This window comes from Pterocles gutturalis, unplaced genomic scaffold (assembly GCF_000699245.1).
Source record: "Pterocles gutturalis isolate BGI_N339 unplaced genomic scaffold, ASM69924v1 scaffold2427, whole genome shotgun sequence".
Lineage (NCBI taxonomy): Eukaryota > Metazoa > Chordata > Aves > Pterocliformes > Pteroclidae > Pterocles > Pterocles gutturalis.
Window position 1 is genome coordinate 30,470 of NW_010109918.1, and position 9,073 is coordinate 39,542.

General features: G+C 47.8%; 1 protein-coding gene across 1 annotated transcript in view; it reads right to left on the minus strand.

The window, feature by feature from the left end:
* LOC104461492 (acetyl-CoA carboxylase) overlaps positions 1–9,073 on the minus strand; it is a gene marked incomplete at its 3' end in the record, with an annotated part of 98,136 nt that overhangs the window by 27,872 nt on the left and 61,191 nt on the right. The gene's annotated exons all lie outside the window — the stretch shown is intronic.

Sequence of the window (9,073 nt, forward strand, 5' to 3'; positions counted from 1 at the left end):
CAAATACCGCAGCAGTTTCTTTCCAAACCTGCCTGGATAAGTAATGCTTTTTGCTGCATATTTTTCTTTTTAAAATCACCGGATGATCTCTTCTGACCCATCTTATGGAGATCAGCAACATCTGTACCCTGCATCTCCCATCTCTCAGCTGCCGCGTATCGCTGCGCTGGGGAGCCGGCCATCCCGGAATGCCATTAACAGATGGAAATAGCAGCGTCCCTTGAAAGCCACATGCATCACCCAGTCTCCGCTTGCCCAAGGATCATAAGCTCTGAGTACACATTCCTCAAGCCGATTGCACATCCTCTGCAATCAGGAGGGTTGAAACTCTCATTGTGGAGACTCTGAATTCAAACATGATGAACTAAAGCAGGAGGGGGCGAGGGGAGAGGCAGCAGGAAGATATGTGCCATTTAATCCAAATCAAAATGGCACAATACACAGTTGAGATCCAATCAGCATCTGCAATAAGATATGCCATAATAGGCTCATTAAAAAAAATAAAATGGCAGAGGAATTAATCAAAGGGTCATTGGGAGTAAAGCAGGCAGCAATCCAAAAATATTACAACCGGCTACTGGCAGATCCTTCCCTTACACCTCCCCTTGCGAGAGCTGAGATTGCGAGCTAACAGAACGATGGTGTTTCTGTTCACCTTCTCCTCGGTCTCGGTTTCATCCGCTGCTATTCTGACTGATACGTCGCAAGGGATTAATTTGTTTGCCTCTGAATATTTGCAGATTTACAGTTACATCTTAGCACCCAGCTGCAGTGTTTGGAAGAGAGAGATACTGCAGCAGCTTCAAAGACAGGAGCATAAATCTGTAAAAGTCAGGAGGATGCTTTGCTAAAATACCAGTACCGCTGCAAAATTAAAGGGGAAAGTTGTAATGCCAGAGAAGAAGGGGATGCAGCTGCTGCTCAGGCACACAGACCAAAAGTGTCTGCAAAGACCAGGGATCACACAGACAACCCGGCTGGAAGAGCAACCTACTTCATCCAAACCAACCTCCACAGCCGCGGGGGTTCCTCGGACTCCTGCTCTTCTACTGCTGGGCTTTCAGAGCAGAAAAAGGAAGAATAAAGGTGAAAAAAGGAGAAGAAAAGGAAGCTTTGTCCTTCTGATCCCACTGTCGCAGGAAAAGAGATGCCAGGGGCTGGCTATCTAGCCAGGGCACAGTAAACACAAACTCCTGAAAATAGTTTAGAGCTGATAAATACGGAGCAATCATATGCTGTTTAAGAAAATAAAAATCAAACGCAGCACTTACTAACTTGTGTGCCTTTTCCCCCCAATACCTAGCGTGTTTTGTGCCATTTACCCAGCAATAATAATCCCAGGGCACAGCTAAGGATTTTCTTGCTCTGAACAATGCAGATTCCTTTTAAATTTATGTGTAGTGGAGGGTAGCTTTCTATTTCAGACAAAAAACAAGATGAGATTTTTAAGTTAGCAGCAGCATATCAAAAAATGGCGAGTTCACAGGTTAATTAGACAGGCTGAGCTAATCACCTAAGCACAATACCGGGTGCTGGTAAGCGGCAGTGGCTGTGAACGGGCTCTTTTTGGGAGCCAGCACAGTTCGGAAGCACTATTCCCAGCACACCCAGGAATGAAGAGGAGAGGAAGGAAAAAAATAAAAGCAGGAACTGTCTTATTTAACTGTTTTTCTGTTGGCAAAATGATTTGTGCCACAGTATTTCCATAAGAAGTGGGACCATTATTCTCCTGTAGGAACACATTTGGTTTGAAAAGTATCACCGGACAGAACGTGGAAATCAAACCAGATGAATTATTCACAACCTCCGATCAGAAGCGATCATTATTTCTGATGTTCCAAACTGTGATTAGGATTCAGCGCTCAGATGTCATTTGCTCCCTGAATAGCACCAGCAATGCCGAATTGCATGGCACATATATATTACACACAAATCTTATAGATATAATTTTATACACACCTTCTCCCACTGGATCTTAGGCTTAATGTAACCATTAACAGATAGTAAAAACACGATATTAACGAACGTTCATTTTCATGGCGCTCATAAACGCCATTAGTCTGACACACAGTGTCAACACTAATCATGGCCTAAAATTAACACCAAAATTGACTTCAACATTAATTGCGCTATCGATGTGAACAGTAATACACACACTGATGCAGTCACAAATTGACTGCCGGTGGCAGCCGGAGCTGTTGACAACAGGCGCCGAGGGGAATGGGGAGGGAAGCGATCCCAGGCTCCCTCCTGAAAGCACGAGGGACCCCGAACGGAGGGCAGGCAACGCAAACGATGGGGCAGAGCGTGCTCTTCAGCCTCTCTCCAGCAGGATCTGTAAATCCTGGAGACGCAGAGCTGACAGAAAATCTGATGTACACCAGAACAGCTTATTGTTTGACACCATCTACGTCCGAGCCATGCCATCTGTGTTGGTTCATTCGATCTCTCACAACACGGATGATACTTGAGCCCAGGCACTTGATGCCATCCTTCATTTCATTTATTGACACCCAAACTTGGAACGTGAATGGGGGTCTCGAAATCTCTAAGCAGGACAACTGAACTTACCGACCCCTGACAACAATTTTGTCTTGTTCCCATCCTGCTGCATCTATACCATAGGTGGGTTTTAGATGCAAGAAATTTATTACATGGAAAAGTTATAACGAGAAAGGAAATGCAACTGCTGTAGCAGTCTCACACTGGCAATGCCGAAGCAGAACGTGAGTGAAAGCGCATCTCTCCCCTGCAGCGCACACATGTCCTGGCACTGCTAAACCAAGGAACACGCGCTTTATTCTCCCTTCACCACCTCTGCCTGTTCTGGAGGTAAACCAGTGTCCACAGCCCCCAGGATGCTGAATCCCACTGCCACGGCCCCATGGGCGAGGTGTGCTTCAGAAAGGGAACACAGACACCCCCAGGAACTGTACTTGCCATTTTGGTATTTCATCGTTTGAATGTGATGCCCAGAACTTCACATCTGAGACTCTCTGCACTTACACTGTCACCAAAAGCTGCAAAATGCTATCGTCAGCATGAACCAGCCCCCAGGAAAAGGGCAGGATGCACGTGGTTTGCTGGAGGCAGTCAGACTTAACGCCGTGAGAAGGGTGGAGTGCCAAAAGCCAGGATTCCTTCATTCTCTTCTTGGCTCTGAAAAAGGCGCCGTTCAGCGACCAAAGCAGCGGCCGCAGGCGGCACAGCCAAGCACGCGCTGGCATGGTTCTTCTGAACAGCACGCGGCCAAGCGGATGAAGAGACGGGGAGAAACGGTTCCAGGATGAGGCGCGGCAAAGGCTTGCTCAGAAAAAGGCGTCGTGCAGTACAGCGGACCGAAGGAGACGTGAATTCCTACCGTCGTGGTTCCCTGCACTGCACCAAAGGGCACTCGATGGCCAGCCACAGGCAAACCAGCAGAAGGCTGGCTGATGTTCGGGGAAAGCGGATGGAATCACAGAGCACCGAAAGGGAAGATCAAAAAACCCCGTTAAAGACAGTGTAAAAGTAGTTTTACTGCACAGACATCTGTGCTGCAAGGCACAAAGCCTGCACGGTGTCTCCTGGGGATAGCAAAAGGCATAACGCTGAACCCAAACCCAATTCTCTGTTCAATTCCAGCTTCTGCTCCAAGCCCACAAAACCAGCTGTGAGCAACGCTGCCAGCTTCTTCACCACAACAAAAGTATTTTTGATGAAGCTTTCCCAACAAAACAATAAATACCTTCTCCCTAGGCAGGGTGTAAGGCTTGAAAACTTCAGCTGAAAGAGTTTGCACCTGGTGAAGTCACAGATGGATAAAGATATATTACAGAGAGCAACAAAAATCCTTTATTAGGAGATTTCTTGTTGCAGGCAAGAACTTTCTTGTCCACAGGATCCACAGACACGTGTTCAAACGTATGCATCAAAATACAGAATAGAACTCTTTACGTCACCACTTATATTTCTGATCTAGTAATGCTTGTATTTGAGGATTTTAAAACCCTTCAAGGAATTTGAGGCTCTTGAATAAGACATGATTTGGGCAGCCACTGCTTTCAGCATCCTCCGAGAGCCTCACCTGGGATGTGTGGGGTTATTTCCTGCCTAAGAATTTAGTTTTTGTAAAACGTTAACAAATATCACAAGCACTTACTAGGTGTGATTTAAATGCAAACATTTGATAAAGTCAGAAGTGGAGGAAAGGTAATAAAATTAAAATTCTGTATTTGTTTGTATGAAATTCAACAGTCATACCCGATTATATAAAATACATAAATAAATAGGATTTACTTATAACCTTCCCAAATTTCATCTTTTCAATAATTACAATAAATTCTGACTCAAAGGCGTATTTTATAGGCTCATAAGCTCTGGTACTGTAAGGACAGCCTTTTCAAATCTTGAACTTTAGTACTGCAACAGCATCTATGTACCTGTTCAAAGAGCAGGCCATGGGCGATAGCGCATCTACAACGCTGGAGAAACAGCACCGACCACACTGATCTGCACGAATACGAACCCTTCAGCCAGCTCAGGGTGTTACAGAGCACTCCTGCTCAGCTGTACCACCACCGCTCAGCCCAGGAGATGCTCCACATGCACCGTGACACGCAGCCATCCCAGCCCTAAGAGAGCTCAAAGCACACCCCACCAGCCTCCCGCACACACCCGCTGCTCTTTAAGACACATTAAAGGATCTAAGCATATACGTGAGAAAAAAAAAAAAGGAGTTGTCAGTAATGCTTGGGGGACCTTCTTTTAATTTCTCTCATATTCTGCTTGTCACAAGACATTCCACCTTTTACTAAAAATAACACTCTCCAGCCCATGACAAAAACCTGCTCTGTCCCGATCCCTACCCCACGTCTCACCGTGACCTCCGAGCATCCCATTGAGAGGGGATAAAATTATTCTGCCAGAGGAGGATCACCTTCTGAAACTGCACCAGGAGTGTTTCAGACGAGGAGACATCACCGGCCGTGCGACACAAATAGTCATCCAGCTTCCCTGCTATTTAAACCCATTCCTACTGCCGGAGACCCTTGGGGTCAGGATTGGTCCCACAGGCCATCAAGAAGAAGGGTTGGGAACACAAAGAGAAACAAGCGGTTTACTGCAATCCCTGGGAAAAATAGAGGTGGGGCTGGGGCGGGGGGAGAAGATGCATGGGTGCTGTCCTTCACCTTCACGTAATTCCCTGACTTTGCCATCACCTGTTCTCTGCTCTTTCCCAAGTACTTTCCATCACCATAAGTCGCCCAGGAGATGTTTTAATACCCCGTGCCTGTCATAAAATGCAGGAACATGGGATGACAAAGCAGAACATGCAGTTCAACTATTAAGCTCTGCTTGTATAAAATTCATTAGCTACACCTTCCAGCCCCAGGCAGCGCAGGGAGTGCCAGCAGCCCTCTGCCCGCGGCTGTCCGGAGCTTCACCTGGCCAAACCTTCCCACGGGCAGGAGGAAGGGAGCCTGCCAGCGCTCCAGCCAACACTCCGCTCATGGGTTATTTCTCCTCCTCGTGCTACTGAGAAGGAAAAACTGTGACATCTAGTGCCAACAGGGAAAATGACACATTTTACCCGGACACTGCCTGCGACTGAGCTGAAGGGTACCGCGGGGTGTTGCTGCAGGCGCTCCTTACTCTCACTTTCTCCTTGTCCTTGAAGACCAGTCGGGTCTTATCAGCGGATGGTGCAGTCCTAGAGCCCGGGGATCACGGTAAATTGTAGTCAAAATACATAACGTGCTACAGAAAAACCTCAGAATGCCCAGCTCAGGAACGACAAGTAACATATTGAGTTCTCCAAGGCTGGGGAATTACCTTTTCACACTAAGACTGAGCCAATATGCTAATCCTCAGAACAAAGCCCTCTGCAGTGGGCACTGAAGAAGGTGTCACCACATTAAGGGTCGTGTCTTCAGCAGAGCTCCTGCAACCAGCACGTTTCTAATCCTGTGCGAGTTGCCACAGCCTTCTGAGCTCTAGCCCCGTACACCCGTCTGCGTTCACACCATTTCTGCCTCTTCCCGAGGTTTCCCCGTTTCAGCACAGCCACGTAACTACAGAGCGAGAGCAGAGGCTGAGCTGACAGCAGGACAGAGGGGAGCTGCCATCCCAGAGGACAGCCACCAGCTGGCCTCACACGGTCGAACAGAGCATCCTTCCAACCCCATTCCAGTCCCACACCTCTACCCCTCATGCCCAAGGAAGATCTTAGCCAGAAACACCAAAAGTTGTGCTACTAGAAAAAAAAAAGGCTTCCCCTTTTTTTTTTTTAATTAAATAATTAAATTTGCAGGAATGTTAGAAGTCTTGTGGTTCAATCTCAATAAGCATCCAGGCAGTGGCATGAACTTAAAATTTCCTTCTTAAAAGACATTTTAGAGTAAAATGTAGTTCTTTGCAATCTTCTGCCAGTGGATTTTTTTTCCTTGCACCTATATAAACCCTGCACATTTCAATGGTCTCTATCTTAAGAGTCAGACTGGAGACAGGCTGAGCACCCACCTCCTGGTGCTCAGTTCTTTATATGCTTGCAGTTGTACATTAATCTATCCCCCATTTGTCCCAAAGTCTTTATTCAGTCTTTACTCAGGAGCACGGGAAGGGAGCTATCGACTGGTGTTTGATTCTGCTGAGAAATACTGTCTTCCTCAGCTCCCTTCTATACCTGCTGCCCCTGAGAATTATTTACAAACTGTTCTCCACTTTGTCGTGCAGCACACTCACTCTTGTCAAGGCTGCTGGCTTACTGCAGTCCTGTGGTGGCACCCAGAGCTTGTCAGAACAGTGTCACACGTGGGCAGAGGTGCCAAAGCAGCAGGCACACACACACAAAAGAAAAAAAGAGGGACTGGAGACCAGGACACAGTTCACAAGCTTAACATGAAGGGTCCAGAACAGAAACCACCCAGCAGAAAGCTCCAGGCAACCTCCAGGATCCTGTCTGCAGCCCAAAGAAACAGCAGATACGCTTCAGGACAACCTCCGGCTGCACCAAGCGGACGCGAGGCTGGAAAAAGTCCCTGCACTGGGGATGTCCACTGTGCTGCGGGAGCAGGCGGCCGGGCCAGCAGCACTGCACGCTCCCCGCTGGCCGTGGCGAGACACGGGATCCTCTGCTCAGAAGGAGCAAGCACTGTCTAGGAATAAATACCAAGTTGTATTTTCATGGTCCATTAAGTCCTTGGCTTCTTTGTTGAGACTCCTAGCAAAGAGATAATTACTGCCAAACGAGGTGGTGGGCAAGCTAAGCAGAGAAGAAGCTCTTGTATTGCAAAAGTTCTTGGGAATTCCCATTTCACAGATTTTCCTAAGAAAAGACAGGCTAGGCCAGAACGCTGCTCGCAAACTCCACGAGGTCAGGAGAATCCCAGCCTGGAGCTCCTGCTCTGCCCCGTATTAGAGCCGGGATTACAGCTTTGGTTGTCGACATCCAGCTGAACACACTGACCACAAACCTCCGGGATTTTATGCTGGTTTCTCAATTTTCCCTGCTAGCTAAAACAATTAGGGCACTCGGCTCCGTGGAATGCTTTAAGAGGAAGAGTGTCTTGACCCCTTTCCACATAGAGAAAATGTAATTGTTCACACGGTGTAGCACAGCTCCGACAGCAAAGACGAGCCCTACCTCGAGCAGCTGATAGCGCGATGGTCAGGGACTTGCTTGCAATGGGGGAACAGCTGTGTGCGAGTCTCTGATCTAAAAGGAGTAGAACAGCAACAGGAACCTAAATGAACTAAACAGCAGCTCTATTTACCACAATCAGGAGTTTTCAACAGAAATTTCCTCTTTAGTAAAAAACACATGACGTAGAATCTCTCAAAAGACTTTGGAGTCAGAAAATCAGCAACTTTTGCTGGGAAGAAAGAAAAGAAAAAAAAAAAAATCACATTTACTTGGAAAGTTCCTACCAAGCACGCCCACCTGGCAGCTCAGTGGGGTCTGAACTGGGAACAGCTCACGCCCCTGGATCTCTCGGGCACAGACTGTCACGGGTTATTAACCAGAACTGGAGGGATGCTGTATAACAATATCCAGCACTGAGCAAGTGCAAATTCAAAGACTCTTAAAAGGTATTTGTCTAACTTATAACGCCCCAAAGCAGTACCATCATATTAGGATATGAACAAACTGAAGCAGTGAGAACTGTGCCCAAGACTACCAAAGCTGGGGAACCTCGACCTCCCCGCTGTACTCATTTCTCTAGAGATCACCTCCCCTGTAAAGTGATTTTCAGTGAATATGGGCTTCTGGCACTTTCAAGTCCAATACATGTATCTGAGGCCAAAACTCTTCCTTAACAAATTCAGACGAGTTTTGGGAGCCAGTGAAACGTGCCCGATTTTGAGACCAGCTCACCGCTGTATCATATGGAAGACGCGCAGAACCAATTAATATCTCCTCCCGCTCCTTGTGGCGTGTCTCCTCTTCCTACGCAATACTACCAGCCACTGCCACATAGATGGATTACCCCAAGGATCTCTGCTTCCTGGCAGATAAGATGCTGTATTTCTCTGCCCAGATGCTATGCAGCCTGATTCTCACAAAAAGCAGAATGGATCCACTTACAGCCTTAACAAAGAAAAGGCTTACGCTCTGAATTTATCCAGCATCCTGCCTCTTCCTTCCCCGCCCCTGCAGCCATCTTCTTTGGAAAGAGAAACTTGAGCACGCATTTGTGAAAATTTGTTTCCTCAGCTGAACGGAATTAAACCATAAAAGCCTCAAGTCAGCTCAACCAGATAAAGAATGAATCTGCTCAGCAGCTCGTCGCCTCCTGAATGTCACCTGTCCTTCAGGCTGCTGCCGGAGCCTCTTCCTGGGACTGACCGCTCTCCCCTGCGGATGAGCGCTAACGGCAAAAAAAGTCCAACTGCGGAGCCTCCCGCCTCATCCAGCCGCCCACGGTCCTACAGCCGCTCGTCCCGCTGCAGACAGGCCGGGAGCTGCACGCAGTCTGGGAGGCACGGAGCACCTCCTCAGCCCGACCGCGCTTCCCCGGGACACCGAACCCTGCGCTGGGATTTCCTCTCTGCGGCCGGCACGCTCACCTCATGGCTGGGAAGTCATTCACAA